General features: G+C 34.6%; 1 long non-coding RNA gene, 10 other non-coding genes and 3 pseudogenes across 12 annotated transcripts in view; all 14 read right to left on the reverse strand.

Moving 5' to 3' along the window:
• The window catches only part of LOC110150520 (uncharacterized), a 91,665-nt gene that overhangs the window by 25,999 nt on the left and 40,643 nt on the right, over positions 1-25,023 (reverse strand). The window contains exons 8-18 of one of the 2 annotated variants that reach the window (XR_011491747.1): positions 14,734-14,786; positions 12,553-13,983; positions 10,589-10,630; positions 7,593-7,651; positions 5,594-5,677; positions 4,712-4,771; positions 3,732-3,804; positions 3,280-3,338; positions 2,283-2,366; positions 1,316-1,392; positions 647-824 (exon numbers count right to left, since the gene is read on the reverse strand). This is a non-coding gene — a long non-coding RNA (uncharacterized lncRNA). The remainder of the gene's footprint in view (positions 1-646; positions 825-1,315; positions 1,393-2,282; positions 2,367-3,279; positions 3,339-3,731; positions 3,805-4,711; positions 4,772-5,593; positions 5,678-7,592; positions 7,652-10,588; positions 10,631-12,552; positions 13,984-14,733; positions 14,787-25,023) is intronic. The other variant, XR_011491746.1, reaches the window with a different exon arrangement.
• On the reverse strand, positions 1,021-1,080 carry LOC139038849 (small nucleolar RNA SNORD113/SNORD114 family; annotated as a pseudogene).
• LOC139038820 (small nucleolar RNA SNORD113/SNORD114 family) lies at positions 1,868-1,945 on the reverse strand (annotated as a pseudogene).
• On the reverse strand, positions 3,051-3,125 carry LOC139038814 (small nucleolar RNA SNORD113/SNORD114 family). Its single transcript, XR_011491956.1, has one exon. It is a non-coding gene; the product is annotated as a small nucleolar RNA SNORD113/SNORD114 family (small nucleolar RNA).
• LOC139038817 (small nucleolar RNA SNORD113/SNORD114 family) lies at positions 3,552-3,626 on the reverse strand. The gene has a single exon (XR_011491959.1). It is a non-coding gene; the product is annotated as a small nucleolar RNA SNORD113/SNORD114 family (small nucleolar RNA).
• LOC139038829 (small nucleolar RNA SNORD113/SNORD114 family) lies at positions 5,232-5,304 on the reverse strand. Its single transcript, XR_011491970.1, has one exon. It is a non-coding gene; the product is annotated as a small nucleolar RNA SNORD113/SNORD114 family (small nucleolar RNA).
• On the reverse strand, positions 6,196-6,272 carry LOC139038837 (small nucleolar RNA SNORD113/SNORD114 family; annotated as a pseudogene).
• On the reverse strand, positions 7,169-7,243 carry LOC139038815 (small nucleolar RNA SNORD113/SNORD114 family). The gene has a single exon (XR_011491957.1). It is a non-coding gene; the product is annotated as a small nucleolar RNA SNORD113/SNORD114 family (small nucleolar RNA).
• Positions 8,090-8,164, reverse strand: LOC139038831 (small nucleolar RNA SNORD113/SNORD114 family). Its single transcript, XR_011491972.1, has one exon. It is a non-coding gene; the product is annotated as a small nucleolar RNA SNORD113/SNORD114 family (small nucleolar RNA).
• LOC139038834 (small nucleolar RNA SNORD113/SNORD114 family) lies at positions 12,104-12,176 on the reverse strand. Its single transcript, XR_011491974.1, has one exon. It is a non-coding gene; the product is annotated as a small nucleolar RNA SNORD113/SNORD114 family (small nucleolar RNA).
• Positions 14,035-14,108, reverse strand: LOC139038838 (small nucleolar RNA SNORD113/SNORD114 family). The gene has a single exon (XR_011491977.1). It is a non-coding gene; the product is annotated as a small nucleolar RNA SNORD113/SNORD114 family (small nucleolar RNA).
• Positions 16,868-16,942, reverse strand: LOC139038832 (small nucleolar RNA SNORD113/SNORD114 family). The gene has a single exon (XR_011491973.1). It is a non-coding gene; the product is annotated as a small nucleolar RNA SNORD113/SNORD114 family (small nucleolar RNA).
• On the reverse strand, positions 19,306-19,380 carry LOC139038848 (small nucleolar RNA SNORD113/SNORD114 family). Its single transcript, XR_011491987.1, has one exon. It is a non-coding gene; the product is annotated as a small nucleolar RNA SNORD113/SNORD114 family (small nucleolar RNA).
• On the reverse strand, positions 23,067-23,141 carry LOC139038841 (small nucleolar RNA SNORD113/SNORD114 family). The gene has a single exon (XR_011491980.1). It is a non-coding gene; the product is annotated as a small nucleolar RNA SNORD113/SNORD114 family (small nucleolar RNA).

Below are 25,023 nucleotides of genomic sequence, written 5' to 3' on the forward strand. Positions count from 1 at the left end.
GTAGACTACTGTAACAAGTCCCCAGGATCTATCTAAACCCCAGAATTAGGTTCTTGAAAATTACAGAAATCTAACTAAAGACTTATTCCCACGGATAATAATATCAAATCTCCTTTTGAAATGAACTTCAGTGATGCAGAAATGAATTAATCACAAGACACATTCAGAAAGCATTCCATTCACATCATAGGTTCCTGCTTGACTCTTTCTCATTTAAATTCTACATTCTTTAAAGATGTAAAAAAGAACCACCATGGACCCACTATCCACTCCACATTCAAACACTGTAAATGTTTTACATTTTCCTGCAGGTTGCTTCACTAAATTAATAGCTTAGATTTTTTCTACAAAGGAATGCTTATAAACTGTGGTGCAAACCTAATCTGGAATAATAAGTAGCTGTGAAATAGAATGTAAAAGCCTCAAACTTTTAGAAAATTATATTGAATTCAATGACTTCATAAAACTTGCCACACTGTGTATCTTCAGCATATATCCACATTTGGTCTTCTCTGACTTTATTTGTTGGTAGCTATTTATTATTAATTTTAATTTTCATCTGTCCATTCTTTAATTCATGAAGTAATTTGACAAACTATTCATATTTTTAAATAAAATGAAAAATGGCAATAGTGTGGGTGCATACCAAGCTCACTTCATTTGTGTCCAAGTCTTTGCAGCTCTTTGCCACCCTATGGATCATCCCCCACCAGACTACTCTGTCCATAGGATTCTCCAGGGAAGAGTACTGGAATGCATTGCCATGCCCTCCTCCAGGTGTGATCCTTCTGATCAAGGGATCGAAACAGTGTCTCTAATGTCTCCTGTATTGGCAGATGAGTTGGGCATTCCTCTTTATCTATTTGCTTCTATTTTATTCTACCATCAGTCCATTAGTAATAATAAATCTTAATCTAGGATATCAAAATAAGAATATGATTCTTGATATATTTCTAACATTCATCTACCAGATCATTTCCAAAACAGAGATTCAACTAACTACCTTTTGTGTTGGGAGTAACAGACACATAGTACTCATTGTCTATAATTCATTTGCCACCAGTTGACATCATGGGTCTATGTTTGAGTCTCTTTTCCTTCATTCATTTCTACTTCTGTATCAACGAAATTAAATTATTTCATTGATAATGATAGTATTTCATTATAGTATTTCAACATAGTATTTCATTATCAGTTAATTGATATAATGTTTCCAATGATTTGGACATAGTCTATTTTCATTATATTATTTTTTATTATTACTGTTAAATCCTTAAACAAATAAACAAAGACAAGAACTTTAACTTTTACTCACCTTTGTTGCCCTCCTGACAGAGGCAACATGATGATCCTAATCAGAGCAGAAGCTGAGATAAGCTTGTAGGATCCATTCTGGAAAGTACCAAGCAGAGAAGATGATAAAAAATGGAGACATTCTCTCCATGTATTCACTTTTTCCAACAAAGAGTCATTTAGGTATTTATTGATTAATGGTAAGATTTCTTTATTTTTCACGTAAAACAAATGAAGCATCAAAGTTATACCTGAATCAGAGTAGAAACTACTACTTATTGTCTGCATCATCCTTGGATAAAGATATAATACACTTGATCCATCTAATATCAACTTCAATTTTATTAGTATTCTTTTCATGACTATATATTCCAAGAATGAACAATATTTCAGCCTCTTCATCTTTACTTAAATATCTGTTTATTTATTCTGCCATTTATTCTTTTAGAGGAAGATTTTGTAAAAATTCACGGACACAAAGACCAAGAACAGTATCTTTGTATTGAAAATATTCCTGACATATGTCAATAGAATCAGTAGACTCAACAGAGGGACTGGGCTAGATTTCCTTGTGCTGGACCTCAGAGTTTCAGACACATGAGTACTCATCGTGTATGTGACTCATACTCCACGAGTCTTCATCATTGGTCCAACTATGGAACTCTTTCTTCATTCTCATATATAGTTACTGATCAATTCATCAATTCACTAATAATAGTAAAATAAATATCTGTGAATCACAAATACTCAAGGAAAAGATCCTCAATATCTCTAATATCTATCTACACAGTCATTTGTCACATGGAATATACTTATTTCATTGATCATCTTCATTGATACCAACACCAATTAAGCAACATAATATCTCATGTCACTTCTGTATTCATCTATAAACCATGGCTACTCTTCTCTGAATATGCTGAATGCTATTTTTATTATCACAGTGAATAAACAAACACCCAAACCGAGAGAATGTGACAATTACTTACATGACCCACATGTATTTATACACAGGACAACCAGCAGAGTTCCTGATCACAGTTAAATGCTTAATCAGTTCAGGTGCATCCATTCTGAGGAATACAAATCAAAGCAGATGATAACAAAATTGAAGGACACTATACTAATTTTAATTTTCACATCGTTGCTTAGGAATATAGTACATTGGGATCATATTTATTAATTCATTCTTAATAAACAAAACAAGGTCAAGCTTGACACAGACCAAGAATAAGAACAATTACTGTTATTTACTGTCTGTATCATTCTCAGCCACAGAGGTCAAGGGCATGGACTTAACGGACTTCAGTATTATCAGTCAATATTAAGAGTTTTTATTGACTCACCACATATATTAAGAGTGAATATAATTCAACATCTTCATTGTAACTTATTTACACTTGTACATTGATTTTTTTCTTTGGGCTATTTTTCATAGTAAGATAAAAAATTGACAAACACAAGCCAAGAAAATTATTCTTTTGTTTTCCTAACATTTGTCTGTAATAGTATGCCAAATGGAAGCAGCAGATTATATTTCATTTTTATTGGACCTCAGGCTTCTCTTGTGGCTCAGCTGGTAAAGAATCTGCCTGAAATATGGGAGACCTGAGTTCAATCCCTAGGTTGGGAAGATCCCGAAGAGAAGGGAAAGGCTACCCACACCAGTATTCTGGCCTGGAGAATACCATGGACTGTACAGTTTAAGGGGTTGCAAAGAGTTGGGCACAACTGAGTGACTTTCATTCTCACTCTTTTTGGACCTCAGAGTTTCAGGCACATAGTATTCACCATCCACGACTCATACGCCATCAGTCATCATCACTGGTCCACGTATGGGCCTCTAGTTCCTCATTCTTATCGGCATAAGTCCATTGATTGATTCATTAATTGACCAATATTATTACGTTTCACACTTGTATAATACAGTGAATACATGAGAAAAAAGTTCTCAAAGATTTAAATATTAATTATTGTATTACTCACATCAGTCTATAGAGCCCAAGACCATGGAAGATACTTCAACCCACTGGTGTGCGTCCATCCTAAGGAGTACAGAGCAGACAAGTCGAAAACAAAATTGAGACTTTCTCTGAATTGGTCTTTGTTTCCTTCATTTTGTTTACACAGTTATGAGAGTATTATTTTTCATAATTTATACTTATATATAAGTTTACATATAAAGGTAACAATGTGATCCTTAGAAAAACGATTCTAACATCTTTCCATAAGATCACTTCAGGTAGAGGCAGCAGACTTTGGACCTCAGAGTTTCAGACACAAAGTGGTCACCGTCCACGACTCATACTCCACCAACGGTCATCACTGGTCCAGATCTGAGCCCGCTTCTTCATTCTCATGGACATTTTCCATGATTGGTGCTTTGAATTATATTCTACAAAAACTCATTAAATACAAGAACTTGAAACTTTACTCACATTCTTTTCTAGGCTCTCAGTACACAAAGGAAACCATGGAAAATGCATATATATCCGCTTGAGTGCACTGATTCTGGGAGGCAAAAGGAAAAGTAAATAATGAAAAATCTAAATCTTTTCTCACTCAGTGTTTGTTGTAATCATTCATTTTTTTCATTTGCTCAGGTAACTATTAACTCTTCTAAACATATGTACATTTGATCTATATATAAATTTATAACATTACAAAGTTAACATTCTCTACTTGAGACAGACCCAGGCTTATCAAACTGGGAACTACTTATCAATGTCATTGTCTGCAAGATCCTTAAAAATGGGGGTAACATCACTGGTCCATTTATTTCTCAACATGCATCAGTTTTCTCAGTTTATATTATTTCTTGCCTCACGAAGTACATTCATGGGTGGACAAGGCATCAGTATCACCATTATTTATTTGCATTTCATTTATTAGTTCTGTCATTGATTCATTTATATTAATAATATAGAAATCTATGAATTCAAAATTACAAGAAGAATATAATTATATATTCCAAACATCAATCCATAGGCTCATTGATGAGAAAGGAAACAGTTCAGATTTTTGTGTGTTGGACTCCCGACTTCCAGACATGTGGCATGTGACTCTTATGCCACATTGACCTGAAGTTAGGTTTCATTCTCTCATTCTCCTCTACATTTCTGTATACATTAATTCATCAATATACTAATTAAAATTAAATAAATATACATGAATCACAGAAACAAAAGGACAAGAGCCTCAGTATCATTCTTCTTTAGAATCATTGCCTAATTGAATATAGCTCTTTCATTAGTCACTATTGTAAAAACAGATTAAACAACATTCTGTTTCACACATTTCCATTTGAATTGCTGGACCGTAGTTGGTCTCTTTCCTTATACTTAATACAATTTAAATAATTACAGGGAAACCCTCAACACATCACCCCAACCAAGCACAAGCTTTGATCACTACTCACAGAGGGCTTGACACTCCTATAGTGATGGCTCCATGAACGTGTGAGTTCTGCGTCCTCTTTCTGAGAAGGACAAAGCACAACATATAACACAATCAATACATTAAATCCATTATTGTGTGCACTCTGCCTTACATTTAGCCTACCAATTACTAATATACTAATTTGGGACAATACTTACAAATTTCCTTTTTAAAAAATGAGTAATATTGAACTGGCTATGGACCCAGAATAAGAACATCTCTATTAACATGAGCCAAAGAAGTAAGGCACTCAAACCACTTGTTTTTCTTAATGGAATTCAGTATCCTCAATACATTTTAGTAGTTTTTATTGCCTCACCACATATCTCATGCTGTTAATCTTTACTTTTTGATATTTATACATTGATTCTTCATTAATTATCCACTTATAAGAAGAATCAAAATACATGAAAATAATCTAAGAAAACAGTCCGTTTAGATTCCTAAAATCAGCCTATAGGATCATTTCAAAAAGAGGCAATAGACTGTATGTCTTTTTAGTAGACCTCAGATTCCAGAATGAAGTTGTCACCGTCCATGACTCATACTCCACCAACGGTCATCATCGATCCACATTTCAGCCTCTTTTTGTGCACTCTCCTGTACGTTAATTCCTTATTCATAAATAATAGTTTTTAAAACCCTACAATTAAACATACATACAAAACCAAAGAGTAAGAAACTTGAATACTCTACATCTGTCCTAAGAATCATTTATCACATGATCTGTTTCATTAATTATTCTTAGTCTACTCTAAATTTTAATTGAAAAAATGCTTGGGAATAATCTCATATTTATCACTGGCCAATAAATATACTTTTTAAAAAGCTATCAAATGAAGACATGAACTTAACTACTCACATGGGCCTCTATACACCAGAGACATGGAGACAACTAAAGAGCATGTCCGTGAAAGAACTTTTCAATCAGCTCAACTGGTCCATTCTGAGAAATACAAAGCAGAGCAGATGGTTCAATAATAATGAGATCTTGTCTGAACTGATTTTCCTTTCCATATTTTATTTATTTAAAGCACCTTGGTAGTCATTAATTTTTCATACTTTAATTTGTTCTTAACAAAAGGAATAACCTCAAATTTAAGATTGACATAGAAAATAAAACTGACTCTAATTTTCAGAAAATAAAACTGACTCTTGGTGATCCTTGATCAATTGATACCTGAGAGGCATCAGTGTTTTCAATTTCTATTAATAATAACTCTTGCCTCACCACGTGTCTTCACAGTGAGACAATGCCTCACTCTCTTTTATCTATTCCTTTAGTATTCTCCAGTGGTCCTTCATCTATTTATTTACACTCCTTTAACAGTTACATTATTGATCCATTAACAATAATAAATTTAATCAAAGAACTCAGGATAAGAATACAATCTCTGTATATTTCTAGTATCTGTCTCTACAAGATCATTTCCAACAAAGGGATTTGATTAATTATGTTTTGCGTTGGACCTCAGAGTTCCAGACACCCATATTGTTCACCATCTACAATTCACATGGCATCAATTGTCTTCATTCCTTCATGCTGACTCTCTTTTTCTTCATTCATTTCTACATTTGTATAAAATCAATCATTAATTCATTAGTAATAATAAAATGAACACAAAAGTCACACCCTCCAAGAATAAGATCCCTCAATATCTTCAATATCTAGCTATAGAATTATTTCACACATGAACTGATGATCTTTCATTAACCAATGTCAATAGGGCACGATAGTAATTTAAAAATATGTTTCATAGCATATTCATCATTGGCCATAACTTCTTTATTTAATACTTCAAATAATTCAAGGAATAGATTTAAACAAATGACCAATCTAAGGTGACAAACTTGACCATCATTCACCTTTTTCTCCTTCTAATCCAGAGGCAATAGGGCAATCTTGATCACAGCAAAAGCTGAAATCAGCTGGAGCATCATTTCTGCATAGTACCAAGCAGACTCCGGTCATAAAAATTTGAGAGAGTCTATCCATTGAGCCCTACTTTCCACAATTCATGTACATAGTCATTTAAGTATTTATTAACTTATGTTAATATGCAATTGTGTGTCCCTTAACAAAACAAACATGAAACTTGCAACAGACTCAGATCAATAATAGGCTACAACTTATCAATGTCTATATCGTCCTTACTCAAAAATGCATAATACACTTGATCCACCAGTTATCCATTTTAATTCATATTAATGTCATTTCTCTTTACTACACATTTAAGTAAAGAACAATATTAACCCATCTTTAGCCATTCATTCATTTTTATTCATTTATATACTTTTTGATTCTGTCAGTAATACTGTTATAATAATTTTTTAAAAAACTTCATGAACCATGAATAATAAAACAAGGTCAATACATATTCATGACATCTGTCTATAGGGACACTCCCAACTAAGGAAATGAACTAGATTTCTTTCACTGGACCTCAGAGTTTCAGACACACAGTATTCATTGTATACGACTCATATGCCATCAGTCATCATCACTGGTCCAACCATCAGACCCTTCTTCTTTATTCTGATCTACTTTTGTTTACTGATCACTTTACTACTTCATTAATAATAATAAAATAAGCATCTATGAATCAAAAAACTGAAGGACAAATCCTTCAATATGACTAACTTGTGCCTATATTATCTTTGGGCTCATGGAATATATTTATTTCAATAATCATCTTCATTGCAGCAAATATTGACTAATCAACTTTATTCTCATCTGTATAAGTTCATCAATTAACTCATTATTACTAATGCTAATTATATGTCAAACTTTTCATAATACAGTGAATACAGAGAGAGAAAAAAGTTTTCAAAGACACAAATTTGCTTACTGCATTACTCACCTCAGTCTATAGAGCACATGACCATGGGAGATGCTGAAATCTGCTAATAGGCATCCATTCTGAGGAGTAAAAAGCAGAGGAGGTGATAGAAAATAATTAAGACTTTCTGTATATTGATTCTTATTTTCTTCACTTCATTTACTCAGTCACGAAGGTATATACATTTTCCATGGTTTACATATCTATAAGCATAAATAGAAATAAAATGATAAGATCCTTAGACAAAGAGCTAACACCTTTGGTCCATATATTTCTTTATGTGCATCAGTTTCTCTAATTTAGATTAATAGTATTTCTGGCCCCACAAAATACACTACAGTTGATAAGGCTTCATTCTTGTTTTTAGTTATATTTTGTTTATTGGTTCTATCATTGATCAATTTATATTAATAATATAGAAATTCATGAATCCAAAATTAAAATTATAATATTGTTGTTTACTCCTAACACTGATCCATAGAATAACTGGCAACAGAGGAGACAGGGTTTGTTTTGTGTTGAATCTGTGACTTCCAGTCACAAAGGACTCACCATATATAATTCACACGCCATCAGACATCATCACTGATCCAGGTTTGGACCTCTTTTTATTCCTCCCATCTACTTCTGTTTAGTGATTAGTTCATTACTTTACTAATCATAATTAAATAAATATCTGAGTCACAAAAGCTCAGGGACAAGAGCCTTCAGTAGCTTCCTCATTTTTCTTTACAATCACTGCTTAATTGAGTATACTTCTTTCATTAATCACCCTCATTATTCTAAAGATAGATTAATCAACCCAGTGTTTCATACATTTCCAATTTAATCACTAGACCATGGTTAGTATTTTTTTACCCAGAATACATTTTTTAATGTTTCAAAGAATAAACTAAACAAATCGCCAAAAGTAAAATAAGAACACTATTATGTTGGTTTCCACGTATAGGCAAATTTAGAGACTGTTGACCAAGGCATATGCTTAAATCAGTTGCAATAGGTCCATTCCAAAACACAGAAAGCAGAGTAGATGATAACATGATTGAGATGCTTTCTTTATTAATCTCTGGATCTACATTTCACTATTCAGTGATTATGCTATATATTACCAGGGTTAATATATAACTCTTTCCTAAGAAAACAAACCACACTGAACATTCTACTAATGCAGAACAAATACTGGCCATTATTTATATTATCTATAACATCTAGCTAGAGGAAATGTCCTTGAACCATTTATTTTTTAATTAACTTACTGTTTATTTATTAATATTATCTTTAGTCTTACATGCTCAGTTGCTCAGTTGTATCTGATTCTTTGCAACCCCATGAACTTTAGCCCACCACACACACACACACACACACACACACACACAAACACAATTGCACTCATCTCACATGCTAGTAAAGTAATGCTCAAAATTCTCCAAGCCAGGCTTCAGCAATATGTGAACCGTGAACTTCCAGATGTTCAAGCTGGTTTTAGAAAAGGCAGAGGAACCAGAGATCAAACTGTCAATATCCGCTGGATCATCAAAAAAGCAAGAGAGTTCCAGAACAACATCTATTTCTGCTTTATTGACTATGCCAAAGCCTTTGACTGTGTTGATCACAATAAACTGTGGAAAATTCTGAAAGAGATGGGCATACCAGACCACCTGAACTGCCTCTTGAGAAACCTATATGCAGGTCAGGAAGCAAGAGTTAGAACTGGACTTCTATCAACAGACTAGTTCCAGATAGGAAAAGGAGTACGTCAAGGCTGTATATTGTCACCCTGCTTATTTAACTTATATGCAGAGTACATCATGAGAAACGCTGGGCTGGAAGAAGCACAAGCTGGAATCAAGATTGCCAGGAGAACTATCAATAACCTCAGATATGCAGATGACACCACCCCATATGGCAGAAAGTGAAGAGTAACTAAAAAGCCTCTTGCTGAAAGTGAAAGAGGAGAGTGAAAAAGTTGGCTTAAGGCTCGACGTTCAGAAAACTAATATCATGGCATCTGGTCCCTTCACTTCACGGGAAATAGATGGGGAGACAGTGGAAACAGTGTCAGACTTCATCTTGGGGGGCTACAAAATCACTGCAGATGGTGATTGCAGCCATGAAATTAAAAGACGCTTACTCCTTGGAAGGAAAGTTATGACCAACCTAGATAGCACATTAAAAAGCAGAGACATTACTTTGCCAACAAAGGTCCATCTAGTCAAGGCTATGGTTTTTCCAGTGGTCATGTACAGATATGAGAGTTGGAATGTGAAGAAAGCTGAACGCCAAAGAATTGATGCTTTTAAATTGTGGTGTTGGAAGACTCTTGAGAGTCCCTTGGACTGCAAGGAGATGCAACCAGTCCATCCTAAAGGACATCAGTCCTGGGTGTTCATTGGAAGGACTGATGCTGAAGCTGAAACTCCAATACTTTGGCCACCTCACATGAAGAGTTGACTCATTGGAAAAGACCCTGATGCTGGGAGGGATTGGGGGCAGGAGGAGAAGGGGACAACAGAGGATGAGATGGCTGGATGGCATCACCGACTCGATGGACATGAGTTTGAGTAAACTCTGGGAGCTGGTGATGGACAGGGAGGCCTGGCGTGCTGCGACTCATGGGGTCGCAGAGTCAGATACGACTGAGCAGCTGAAATGAACTAAACAGAAACTGTTTCAGATCCCTGTCCTTGAGTGAGTCGTTTAACGGTTCTTTTGATTTTCAAGCACAGATAAGATTTATGTGACAAAACTACGTCTTTATAGAGGAAGGCTTACATCAACTGTGACTCAAATTAAAATTGATAATACACTCTACATTAATTAATTGAGTAATTAACTCTGAAAATAAATAAAATGACCTTCCTTTTTTCTCCTTAATTGACCACAGATGTACTGAATTGGCTTACATAAGACCTCCTTTCATTTAATTTGTACTTGTAGCCATTTATCCCTTCCAATAATAGAGTTAACACCAACGACAAACCACCAAACCAGAAGCAATTGCTTTGACTGTTACTTACGTAAGTTTCTACAGTCCTTAATTGAATCACTGAGCATCCATTCTGTAGAGTACAAAGCAAATATTAAAAGAGACAGATAAGACAGGCAGGTAGACAAATAAGGCAACCTAGATTCGGATTTTTTTAGTTGAATTCAAGTCAACAAGTGATGAGGAATAAATGCTAGTACTTATTGTTTATTAAAGCTCTGAATGACATAATGATTGATTGATTGAACCAAGTATTAAAATTAATTAATATAATGAACATCTTTGAAACCAACATCAGACAAAAGAATAAGAACTATGACTATTACACATGTCTGTTTGCATGTCCTCTATTCAGTCAGATAGGAGCTATAGCTGTTCGGTCGCTAAGTTGTGTCACAATCCCAAGGACTGTAGCCCACCAGGCTCCTCTGTCCATGGAATTCTTCAGACAAGACTACTGGAGTGGGTTGCCATTTCCTTTTCTAGGGGATCTTCCCAATGCAGGGATTGAACCCAGGTCTCCTGCATTGCAGGCAGATTCTTTACAGTCTAACCAACCAGGAAAGGCCATGAGCTATAACACCTTTCCAAATGAAACTTGTGTGGAAAGAATTCAGGTAATCTCAATCTTAGATTCAAGCACATTCTCAGAGATTCTCCGTGCCTCTTCCACCTTCATATATATATATGAATATATATAACTACACATAGAGCCATTTTATCTATATTTTTTAAAGAAACTACACCAACAACCAGGAAGAGAAATACTCTCTAAATATATTGACCATTCCAAAACTTAAGAACTTAGCTCTAGTTCCTTTATCTAGATAGCAATTTTTAGAAGTGGATTAATCACTCTCCTTGTTTCATAACAAATGGTCTTCATTGGACCATGCATTACTTTCAAGTAACTGATTAAAATATTAACTTATTACCTGATACATTTATAATAGTAACATTCATATTTGTGACAAAAAAGATTTAGGACAGTATTAATGCCTGTCCATAAGCTCATAAGGCACAGGAAAAAGATTAGATAATTTTTTAAAATTAAAAAGTATCAAAGATCATTGGATTGATCATAATTGGTCATGTGACATATTCTTAACATAGATCCATGTATAAAGCCTTCTCTCAGGTAGGTAGGTAGTTAATCAATAATTACATAAAAGCTTTGCCCTTCTCTTAATAAAACAAAAACCAACAAACCAGCCCAGAAAAATAGCATGAGCTCTTACATTCACTTGTGCAAATGTTCTTTACCCAAAATGGTAAGCTTTAGTCAATTTATTTTACTGGAATCCAGTACTTCAGAAATGTATTAATAATGATTTTTATATATATTATATTACACTCTGTCATATTTGAACCAGGAATAAACCATTTTGTCCTTATTCACTTATACTTTCTTGATTTATTCATGCATTGATTTACTGAAAATACAATACTAAGAAGCCCAAACACAACAACAAACTCTTGAATATTTTTAAATCCTTGAGCAAGCTCATTTCCTATAGAGATAACAAAGAGGAATGAATCTTTTTAAATGGACCTCAGAGTAACAGGGTTTAATCAAAGTCCTTGACTTCAGACACCCCAGGGTACTCATCAACGATCCAGGCTAAGTAATCTTTTACTTCATTTATACCTTTATTTATTGATCCATTCACTGATCCACCAACAGAAATAACATCAATGTCCATGAATAGAAAAAGATCCAAGAACCAGATCCTTAGATATGACCAAGGTCTGTATCCAGGCTCTTTTTTCCCATAAAGGAGATCTTTCTCAACGGATGAGACCTCTTTTCTAGTGGCCCTCATTGAGGTATGTGTGGATCAGTGAACAGCCCTGCTTCATATGCATCCTATTCCAGCTCTCTTGCACCTTCCTAATCTAAATAATTTGATAAACTCTGATGAAAAATTCACTCCAAAATCTTATGACAAGATCTTTTGACTATTACTATTATATTTGCGTCATTAGGATACTTACCCACAAAGGTAACAGCCAAGATCTTCCTCAGAGAAGACTGAAGCAGCCATAGTCTTCATTCTGTGGGGTCAAATGCCAATGTTCAGAAGAAGGAACTGTCTAGATGTAGACTGATTTAAAGGATATTAGCTGTGTGATCCTAGGTTAATCATGAAGTTGACTCAAGTCTCACTTTCATCTTTGACCCAAGAAGAGCACTCGTTTTTATTGCTTGGTTTAACTAATACTTTCAAATACTACAACGAGCACAGTTGAGCTCATCACTCAAAAATAAAAACTATTACTACTGCTCATACCTGTCTATAGACCCCTACCCACATAAGTAAAAGCCTGGATAATCCTTTTAATGGACTCAACTTGCAGAGAAATGGCTGAATTTAGAATTTATCATTCATGGCATATTCTCACCAAAGTCTATGCTTGACTCTACTCAGACATTAATTCAATTGTTCATTGTTGTATTTATTCAGGTATGGAATTATTCATGGAATATGTGACCATATGTTCAAATATATAAACACACATAAGAAAATGATGGAAATCCAGAATAGACACAACCCAAAATAGAAATGATCTTCATGTACCTGCCTACATGTTCATATCTAAACTAGCAAGAGAGAATTAGGGGTATACCTAAAGATGAGTCATTATTCTTTCTTACTGAGCTAAGTTTGCCTCCTTTTAAACTATTGACTGTGATTAGGACTTCATCTATTTATATGTAAGAACACATCAGTATCTAGGAACTAACTAACATTAGATAAGAAACTTAAATAGTATTTATTATCTCCGTATGTCTATTTCAATACCTACAGAGATTTAAAGATGAGGTGGTTCTGTTGTTTTTAATAAAACTCAGTGAAAAGAGTTGGATTAACAATAACCATTCTCATGAGGCACATTCTGAAGATGAGCTATGTTCATTCTTTTATCAATTAATTACTCAATCAGCATTTATTTGTAAATTTTCTCTTCTCTAAACAGCCAACTAGCAAACCACCTACACCAAGCAATACTACTGAATCTTAAATACATCTGCATACATACTCCTTTGAAAAAAGAGCAACAGCCTTTATGAATATATTTCACTAAAATTCAGTGCTGTGTGCTGCAGTGTGCTTGGTCACTCAGTCGTGTCCGACTCTTTGTGAGCCCATGGACGGCAGCCCACCAGGCTCCTCTGTCCCTGGGATTCTCCAGGCAAGAAGACTGGAGTGGGTTCTCATGTCCTTCTCCATTCAGTGCTATAGTAATGTTTAATAATAATCCACGTTTGTTACATACTCACGTAACTGGTCCATGCTTTCTTTATATTTACCCATCTTTACATTTCTTCATTTACTCATACATTGATTTACTTGTAAAAATCAATCTATCTCCAGAAGATGTCTGTGATCCAGATATCTGAATATTCTGAACTTCTGTTGAATACTCGTTTCCATAAAGGAAAAAAAAAAAAAAAAAGAAGGCCACTTGTAAATGATGGACCTCAGAATTAGATATCACTTTAATCAAAATGTTTGATTCAGACACCCTCCAATCTCATGACTAGTCCAGGCTTAGTACTCTTTTTCTTTGTTAATTTATACCTCCATTATCTCATGAGTCACAATCTCCCAGAACAGGATCCCAGAACAGTTACAGGATGTAACTCTAATTATTGCCTCTAGGCTGATTTCTAACAGAGTTTGCAGACTAGATATGAGTGTAACCTTGTTTCATATCAGGACCATCACAAAAAGTGAGCCATAATCAGGCCATACAAATTTAATTCACTCAATTTTAAAAATGATGTAATGAACCATCCAAAAACCACAATGGTACCCTACACCTAGAACACACACAATAAGTTGTCCCTTCTAAGAGCTTCCTCTAAACAGTTAATAGTCTGGGTCTCTAATAATATTGAAATATTAAACCAACTGTGGTGCAGAAATAATATGGAATAGACAACAGTTTTGAAAAATTTAATTCAATGCCTTCCATTTCTTTCCAAGATGAATCTCAGAGGTACTGAAATGTGTTCATTCTACTCCTTGGCCCATAACACATTCTTACTACGGCAATACTTGGTGTTCTTAGATTTGGTTTTATGCATACAGCCTTTTATTCTTTTGAGCTACTTCAGTGACCACACATGAATAAACCACACAAACCAAGAAAAGAAACTTCATTACTTACATTGCTCTTTACTCACAGAAGTAATAGCCAAGATCCTCATCATTGGACAATAACTGAATTCAATGTAGAATGTTCAATCAGAAAGAAAAAGCAGATTGTTTTAAAGAACGAAAGTGTAAATTTGGGTTTTTAAAATAGAAGTTAGTTCTACACTACTAGATTAATCAGAAACATTGGTATCTGTCACATTTTCACCTGTCAATCCAACAGAGGTATCCTTCTCATCTATTGACCTACTTTTTAGTGTGAAATAAACTGGTGAAGACTTTTAACATGTTTTTTAAGACCTTTTAATCCAGCACCCCATATATGAACTATATTATTAATATTTGCCTATATATCCTTATCAAAACAAAAAGGCCAGATAACTTTTTAATGGGGGAAATTTTGATGAATTTAAATTCTTGTTCCAAAAAAATAATCTGACTATACCATACACTAATTATTATAAATTAAATTAAATGTTTTAATTTATAAATAAATTATTTATTAATTAATTTATTAAATAGCTCTAATAAATGGATGGAAAATTCCATGCATAGAGGAGCCTGGTGTCAGACACAACAAAGAGTTGGATACAACTGAGTAATTAAATAACACCAAATAGCTCTAAACATAATTTAACTACCTAGACCTTTTTTAAAAAATAAAATATAAAAAATAAAAAATAAAAAAAATAAAATACATACAGATAGAGCCATCTACTACTAAACACTAAATGTTATTCAAAAGTGTTTCAAGTTTCCTCACTGATGACATTTTCTTCAACAATGGAGATATTCTCTATTAGCACTGCCCATTATGCATACTACTATATATAAAAGAGATAACTAACAAACACATGCTATGTAGCATAGGGAATTCTACTCAGTATTATTTAATAACCTGTATAGGAAAAGAATCTTACAAACCTGAAATATGTACATGTATAACCGATTTACTTTGCTATACACTTGAAACTAACACAGCATTGTAAACCAACTATAAGTGAAAGTTGCTCAGTCATGTCCAACTCTTTGAGACCCCAAGGACTATACAGTCCATGAAATTCTCAGGCCAGAATTCTGGCAGGGGTCGCCTTTTCCTTCTCCAGGGAATCTTCCCAAGCAAGGAGTCAAACCGGGGTCTCCTGCATTGCAGGCAGATTCTTTATCAACTGAGCTATCAGGGAAGCCCTCATAAATCAACTATACTCCAATTTTTTAAAATGGCAGGCACTGGCCACATAGTGTTACTAAGAAACTAAATTTTTATCTTTTAACTATTTGAATTTAAAAGTTAATAGCAAGATATGTTTAGAGAATAGGGTGCAATTATCCTTCCCTGAAGAAGCAGGGGCTTGGATCTTTTTATTTAAGTGGACTTCCAGGTAGTAAAACAAGATTAATTGGGCTCCTTCCCATATTACATATGTTCCTCACTGGCCCACAGTTTTTACTCTTTTAAATAATACAGATATGAAATTATGCTTTGACTCACTGGTAATAATGGCACCAATATTGGTGAAGCCTAAAGACACTTAACAAACATACTGAGAGACACTAAATCTATCCATCTGCTTACCACAAAAATCATCAACATGCATTTACTTGAACAGTAAACACAAGGGGATTGATAATTTTGCATTCATAAATCTCATGCTGAAACATTTTCCATGTTTCAATAACTAAGCATTTGTATCTTATTTTTCACTATTGATTATATTAAACTATTTATCAAAATATTTCATGCTGTGTTTATCATGATTTGCTATATTACTATCGATCATATTTATTACATTAAGTATTATTATTATAAATGATATGGATATTTTAAAAATAAGACATATGACCAGAAACTCACCACCAACAACACTGATATTCACATATATCTAACTATACTTTCTCAAAAGAGGAACACCCTTAGTCTGTCTTACTGAACTCAACTTTTCAGAAATGTATTAACAATAATTCTTGGTTCATAAGCTCCTTTCATAGCTGGATAAGGGGTAGCTCTCCTCTTTATTTCTACTTTATTTATCCATGCATTGATTTACTTATAATAATACCATCCATATTCATGAACAACAAAAGGTCAAGAACACAATCCTTGAATATTTCTGACTTTCTTTGTAAGCACATTTCCCAAAGACACAATGGACCTCAGAGTTACAAACTGGGTTTAATCAAAATAGTATTCAGATGCCCCACGCATACTCATCATCGATCCAGACGTGGTATTCTGTGCCTTTGTTTGCTATGTTGTTCTTGACATATTCATTGATTCACTGATGATAATATAATGTTCATGAATTAGGAAAATAAAACCAACATGCTTGAAGATACAAATATGTCTGTGAAAGTTCACTTCCCACAGAGCTAGAGAAATAGCTTCTTGTGCAATGCAGCCCAGCATTGAAACTATGAATTGATCCATTTCTTGTATTGTATCAGTTCCATATTAGCCATTGGTCCATGCTTAGACTTCCATCCAAATTTCAAAGATAGGACAATGAACTTTCATTTTCTACCATGATTAAGAAAAAGGCAAAATTTTCCATTTTTGTATATTCCCCTCCTTGATGGGTTCATAGTCTTTAACAATATCAATACAGTGTTTCTATCCCCTGTGGTATGAAAATTAAAATTGAAAAAAATTTTAAATTTGAGTTAGAAAAATTAAGTGGAACACTAAGACTTGAAAGTCCCTTGGACAGCAAGGAGATCATACCAGTCAATCCTAAAGGATATCAGTCCAGAATATTCACTGGAAGGACTGATGCTGAAGCTGAAACTCCAATACTTTCACCACCTGATGTGAAGAGCTGACTCATTGGAAAAGACCCTTATTCTGGCAAAAGATTGAAGGCAGGAGGAGAAGGGGACAACAGAGGATGAGATGGTTGGGTGGCATCACCAACTCAATGAACATGAGTTTGAGCAAGCTGGGGAGATGGTGATGGACAGGGAAGCCTGGCATTATGTAGTCCATGGGATCACAAAGAGTCGGACACAACTGAAGGACTGAACTGAACTGAAATTTTTCAGAAAATGAGTGAAATGCTTTTCATCCTTTTGTCCTAATAAATTCAGTCATGCTGAAATGGATAAATCATAACTCAAATTCCTAACATATTTTAATCATTCACCAATGCATGTCCACCTTAGAATTGTTCATGTATGTAGCCATTTATTCCTTCAAAATGTCTCAGTGGATACCCATGACCAAGGCCCCAAACAGAACATGAATTTTATTACTTATATTGATCTCTTCTTTCTTTATCTAAGAGGTAAAAGTCAAGATCTTCGCCATGAGTGAATAATCAAATCTGGCAGAATGTTTGCTCTGGGCAGTTAAAAGCAAATTTTAAAAAGAATCAATCTACAATTATCCACTTTAAATGATCAATAATTAGGTAACCACAATCCTTGATTTGCATCCTATTTTCAACATTTGGAAAGAGCTCTACTTTGCATATATTAACGTGTGCAATCTTGTATTTTATAAAATATGATGGATACCACTGAATCTAGCAGTGAACACCAGAAAAATAACTATAATTATTAAGAATGTGTCTCTCTACATATTACCCATGAAGGGCTAAGATCATCTTTTTCACTGAAGTTTAACTATGTGGAACTGGATCCATGGTAGAGGCAACTCATGGCACAATCTCACCAATGGTCCAAGCTTGACCTTACTTAATAAATTTATTAATTCACTCACTAATTCCTATATTTAATTACTCATGGAATAATAAGACCATCCCTTTATTTTTCCAAAAAGTTTAAATGACCATCAAAACAGAACTGAAACACTATTATTTACAAAAGTCTATGTGCACCATTGGAAAAGCCTAGAATGTTTTATCCTCCCATGGACAACAGCTGTGTAAAACACGATGAATTAGGATCTTTCCATCCAATTGCATGCCTTCCACTGATGCACTATTGGCTGACCTTTTGAAAAAGTGACAGAGATACAGATGTATACATTTGATTACTTATAACTATACTTCAATATCTGTGACCCCCACACATTGGATAAGGAACTTAAATAATGTTTACATTTGTCTTCAAGTCATTAGCCAAAACAATAGCAAACTGGTTCTTTTAATGCTTGTTTGTATGCAACATAAAACTGCATAAAAAGACTGAATTAAACACAAATGTGGTTGAATAAACAGTCTCATCATTGTTCCATGCTCTCCCTCCCAATTACCCAGTTTATTCAATCAACTATTTATGTAAATGTATTTCTCTTTCCTTAGTAAAATGATTGATTGGCAACATGCCTCCACAGAAAACAAAAACATTCAGTTTTGTGTGCAAATGACCATCTGCTCCTTACAAAAATGACAAGAGCCTTGACTACTAAGAATCTAAAAAAACTGTTTTCAAAATTACCAATGTCTCGTTACATACCTTACAAAGTTGGACGCATATATCTCTTATTCTGCAATCACTGACATATTTTTAATTCATAGGCTAAATTTATTTTAATAAAGCTAGTCACACCCTCAACCAAAAAGCCTGAAAAGAAGGTGTTGTAGGTTCATTTCCCACAAAGAGAATAATGAGATGCCTCTCTGTCATGGACCTCAGAGTTGCAGATGGGCTTAATCACAGTTCTTGTTTGAGAAACCCCATGAGATGCATCACTGATCCCTGCTAGGAAATTTCTTTTCATCTATTGATTAATTTTCTGAGACACACACACACATACAAGAAACACAATCACAAAATTCCAAAAATCAGATTCTTAAACTTTAGACTCTTGCCCTGTAGAGCTAATAAAACAACATTTCTTCTGTAATGGAAGTCAAAGCTAAACATGTGGATGGGTCAAAAATCCCTGCTTTCTATCAAACCCACATACAGCATTCCTTCCTATCTGGCCCTCTCTGATTTAATTCATTCGTATGTCAAAGATGGTTCCATGAAAACATCATGAAACTACCATCAGCAATCATCTCTAGACTGTCCACAAAGTTATCAGCCCCTCTACCCACATGCAAATGGTGAAAGCAACCGTGGTAGAAAAGAGAAGATAATACTAAATTAAATCACTGCCATCTTCTAAAGTGACCTCAGTAGTGCTGATTTAGCTTAAACACATTAGGGGATTGTGATACATCCCCATCACTGGTCCATACTGGAGGTGTTTTATATATTTCATGTATGTAGTACGTAATTATTACTTTGGAATTCTTCAGCTAACACTCATAATAGACTATTCAAACAAAGAATGTGAACCAAGGGACTTACTTATATTAGACTTTATGCTGCTTGCTCACAATAAAAATTCTTTATTAAGTGATTAAAATCAGCTGTCCTGTGTTCACTCTGGGGAGGAAAAAAGCTGATTTAGAATAGATTTGGGGTTTTTTTTCCTAATGATTGTTAGTCAGGCAGAACTAGATAACAATAAACTTTGGCTCAAGTGCAATTTTTTACTAATCCAGTATTGAATTTTTAGTTATGAATAATAAACATTATTAAGTCCACCACCAAGCCCCAGATTAAGATCTGTAGGTGATGGACAGGGAAGCCTGGTGTGCTGCAGTCCATGGGGTCGCAAAGTGACGGACAGGACTGAGCGACTGAACTGAATGATTACAAATATCCATCTCTTAAGTATATGGTTAGTAAAGTCAAGTCTCTCAGTCTCGTCAGACTCTTTGCTATCTATCCACTGTAGCCCACCAGGCTCCTCTGTCCATGGGATTCTCCAGGCAAGAACACTGGAGTAGGTAGCCATTCCCTTCTCTAGGGGATCTTCCTGACCCAGGGATTGAACCAAGGTCTCCTGCATTGCAGGCGGATTCTTCACCATCTGAGAGACCAGGGAAGCCTCTAAGTTATGGTTACTTTATAGACTTTTGACTGAGGCAAATACCTTTTCTTTTCTTACTTAAAAAAAGAAAAGAAAAAACATTGTACCAGAACTCAAAACATTGCCTCTTGACCACAGATACTAATACATTCCATGTGAAAGAGGACTACAAATTAAACCTGTTCATTTTATTTCAAGATTGTATTAATATTAATACTTATTTTATTCCATTCTACGAATTGTTCCAGGAGCAGGTCTCTTCCTATTTCAGATGTACAATTCTTTCTTTATTCATACACTGATTCACTTGAAATAATACAATCTATATCCATGAACCACAAAAGCCCAGGAAACACCACACTGTCTTTTCCTAACTTCTCCTACTGCTTAATTTCTACAAAGCATATTGATTGATTCTCTACGCAGAATTGACCACAGAGTTACACAGAATGCTTACTTAATGTAATTGATTCATTCACTTTCACCAATAGCCATCACTGATCCAGGCATAACTATTTCTTAATCCACTTATCCCTTCCTGAACTGATTCATTCATTCACAGATTCACGAATAATAATTATACAAGCAATAACCTGCAGGGACGCAAAACTAAGAACAAAGGCTAAAACACAACCAAGATCTGTTCATGGTCCTGTTACTGTAGCGTGAATAGACTCAACCACCTTTCACAATAAGGTCTGTTTTTACACATAAGGGTTCATCAGCACACTTATTTCGTATCAGTCCCATCCTTGAGATCAGTGCCCACCTGCTCCTTTTTCACTTGATTTGTCATTATATTAAAGCTGGTGATCAACAGCCACAGCCCTATGATCTTAGCCCACAACTGACAAAAACGACATATGCCATCTTTCAAACTAATCCAGCCTCAAAGAGTTAACAAGTGAATCTTAATCAATGAAGAAATGGATTTAGCAAATGTGGCCAGAATATTAAGTAGGAAGTTAATAGAATACTGCTCTAAAAATATGTGAAATGCCTTGCATCCCTTTAGTAATGAATGATCCCTAGTGGGGCTGAGTTGAATTAATCATAAATGTTAATTTATGACACATTCCAATCATGGGCTCATAATTGGCATTCCTTAATTTCATGTGCTATTTGACTATTTATTTTATTGAAATAATTCAGTGGGATCCCATTAATAATCCCCATCGGAGCTTAGAACACCAACACTGATATTTCCTTATTTCAGTCTTAAAGCTCCTTAGTCCCAGAAGTAATAGCCAGGGTCTTCACCATTAAAGCTGATTAAGTCAGCTGTGTGGTGTTCATTTTATAAAGGGAAACAAAAAGTCTATTATTAAAAACTCTAAAAATAGAGTTAGCTTTTTTAAAATTGGTATTTGTAGGGAGGACTAGATTAATCATAAACTCTACTTTATATCATATTTTCATCATTTTCCTAAGAAAGGTACTCTTTCATTTAGTTAAGTTTGGCTGTTAAATAATATGAATTCCGCTGAATTCGACTGCTCAACAAACTGCAATTAGAGACATCTTACTTTACCTCCTACTTACACAGGAAGAGCCAAGATCACTTTACTTGACTTACTTCTATGGAACTGGACATATTTTTTTCATGAGATAATCTCAATTATCCACCACTATATTGATTCAGGGATTCATTCACTTACTGATTTATTGTGTTATTCAGATATTATCATACCTTTATTTTTCTAAAGAGAACTCAAAATGGTTAGACACCAACCCAGAATCAATTCACCAGGCCACGGAAAGGCTCCAAACATGCATTTCAAAAAGCAGACGAGCTAAGAATTTTCCTAGAATATCTAACTCAGAAAATAAGATGCATCGGTATCCTGATACCAAAACATGGGTTCTGAATTGGTATGTGGTTTGCTGACCTTTTCAAAAGAAGATTGAGATATAAAATTATAACTTCGCCCGCTTACACAGATATATCAGTATCTGTGATCTCATCCACTAGACAAAGAGCACTGAACAAAATTTTTGTCTATCTATATAGCCATTGCCATTAAGACTTGTTTCATTTTTATTGTTTTAATAAAAATCAATGAAAAAAAGGATTGGGTTAATTAGAAGTGTTGTCTTACAAAACATTCTCACCACTGGTCTCTGTCTCTTAATTAAATGTGGTTATTTAAATGAGAATTTATATAAGTTAATGCATTTTCATTTCCTTAATATTATAACCAGCCAACAATGCAGTATCAACAGAGCAAAAACTGTTACATACAGATGACCATATATATACACACTCCTTTCCAGAATAGTAAGATCCTTCACTGTTAATGGACAGTAAACAGTCTCAGCTACATTTTAATAATAACCCATGTTTTACTATATCCCTTAATAATAGGTATATGATATATTTAATTTACTGATACACTTTTTATTTATGGGTCAACATTATAATAAAATTCAATCCATCCCCAAGAACCACAAACGTACAAACACAAGGTGCCAAGCACTCTTGTCCCACAGAGGCAATAATTTGGCCACGTGTCTTTACAATGGACCTCAGAATCACTTATGGGTTTAATCAAAACTCCTGTTTCAGATACCCCATGGAATTCATCATTGATCCAGACACGTTTTTCTTTCTGTATTTACTTATTAATTGATCCATGAATAACAGCACAATCATAAAATTCCAGGAACAAAATCTCCTTTTATAATGGACCTCAGAGAACATGCGTGATCAGTAAACATCCATAATTCATACAAAATTCATAATCAAAACTGATCATTTTGGGTGCTTCTTTTATTTAATTGCCCATGTTCTAAAGAGGGTTCAACAACAAGTGGTGAAGTCACCACCGTTAATCACTTCTCAAACACAGAGTCTTCCATGGGCTTGCGGAGTGCCATGTAGTTATTAGCCAGTGCTGCACCAGCATGGTTTGTGGAGGAACATACAATGTAATACTGCACATGCATGTGCTCAGTCACTAAGCAGGTTGCCGTTTCGTCCTCCAGGGGATCTTCCAGACCCACGGATCAAACCCACCTCTCATTCACCTCCTGAATTGGCAGGTGGATTCACCACTGAGCAACCTGGGAAGCCCCAAAATGTAATATAAAATAGTTCTAAAAATGAATGAAATGACTACTTCTTTTCATTGCCTCAGTTGTGCTGAACTAGACTAAAGATAACTTTTGATTCATACCATATTCCCATCACTGGTCCATATTTGAGATTTCTATTTCCTGCAGACACATGTTGATGCTTTTGAAATACCACTAAGTATTTGTGTACAAACCACCCTATCCAAGGATAGGAAATTCAAGTCTTACTTACTTATTTTTCTCTACATTCTTAGCCCACAAAGCTAAGTGCCAAGATTTTGCTTGTTAGAAAATGAATGTGTGCTGTCCTATGTTAGTTCTGGGGAGGAAACAGGACAACTAAACTAGAATTTAAATGTATTTTAGTTATGTGGAAGTAGGTAGTTATAAACTTCAAGTCTTTCTAATTAATCCAATATTAGACTTTCAGAGATAATGTTATAACTACTGTTAAAACCACCACATAAGAATAAGAAAGACATTTATCAAAACTATCTTTGTATTTTAACAGTTTAACAGAATAAAAGATAATTTTAATGGATGGACTTTTGCAGAACTGTGTACATTTAAATCTTTATTTGGGTACATTTAAATACACCCAATAAGGGGTATATATCCAACACATACAAACAGCTCATATAGCTCAATATAAAAAAAATTTTTTTTAATGGGCAGTAAAACTTAATTTTTTTCCAAAGAGGAAATGCCATGTACCCAACAGGCACAAGAAAAAATTCTCAGCCTCACAAATGCAAAACAAAACTACATGAGATATCACCTCACACTTGTCAGATGACCATCATCAAAAAGAACACAAATAACAAGTATTGGCAAGGATGTGGACAAAAGGGAACCCTCATATACTATTGGGAGGAATGTAAAATGTGGAAAAGAGTGTGGACATTTCTCAAACAAACAAAAATATAATGATCATATGATCCAACAATTCCACTTCTGGGTTTATATTAGGAAAAAAAAAACACTAATTCAAAAAGATACATGTACATCAATATCCACAGCAGTACCATTTACAATTGCCAAGATATGGACGCAATATACAGTCCATGGGATTCTCCAGGTCAGAATACTGGAGTGGGTAACCTTTTGCTTCTCCAGGGGATCTCCCCAACCCAGGGATAAAACCCAGGTCTCCTGCATTGCAGGCAGATTCTTTACCAGCTTAGCCACCAGGGAAGCCCAAGAATATTGGAGTGGGTAGCCTATCCCATCTCCAGCAGATCTTCCTGATCCAGGAATTGAATCAGGGTCTCCTGCATTGCATGTGGATTCTTTTCCAGCTGAGTTACCAAGGAAGCCCATATACTAACTATACTTCAACTTAAGTAAAGAAAAAAAAAATACCCACAATCTGGTAAAATATCCTTATTTCACATTCTCAGT

The sequence above is a fragment of the Odocoileus virginianus genome, chromosome 16 (assembly GCF_023699985.2).
Source record: "Odocoileus virginianus isolate 20LAN1187 ecotype Illinois chromosome 16, Ovbor_1.2, whole genome shotgun sequence".
Lineage (NCBI taxonomy): Eukaryota > Metazoa > Chordata > Mammalia > Artiodactyla > Cervidae > Odocoileus > Odocoileus virginianus.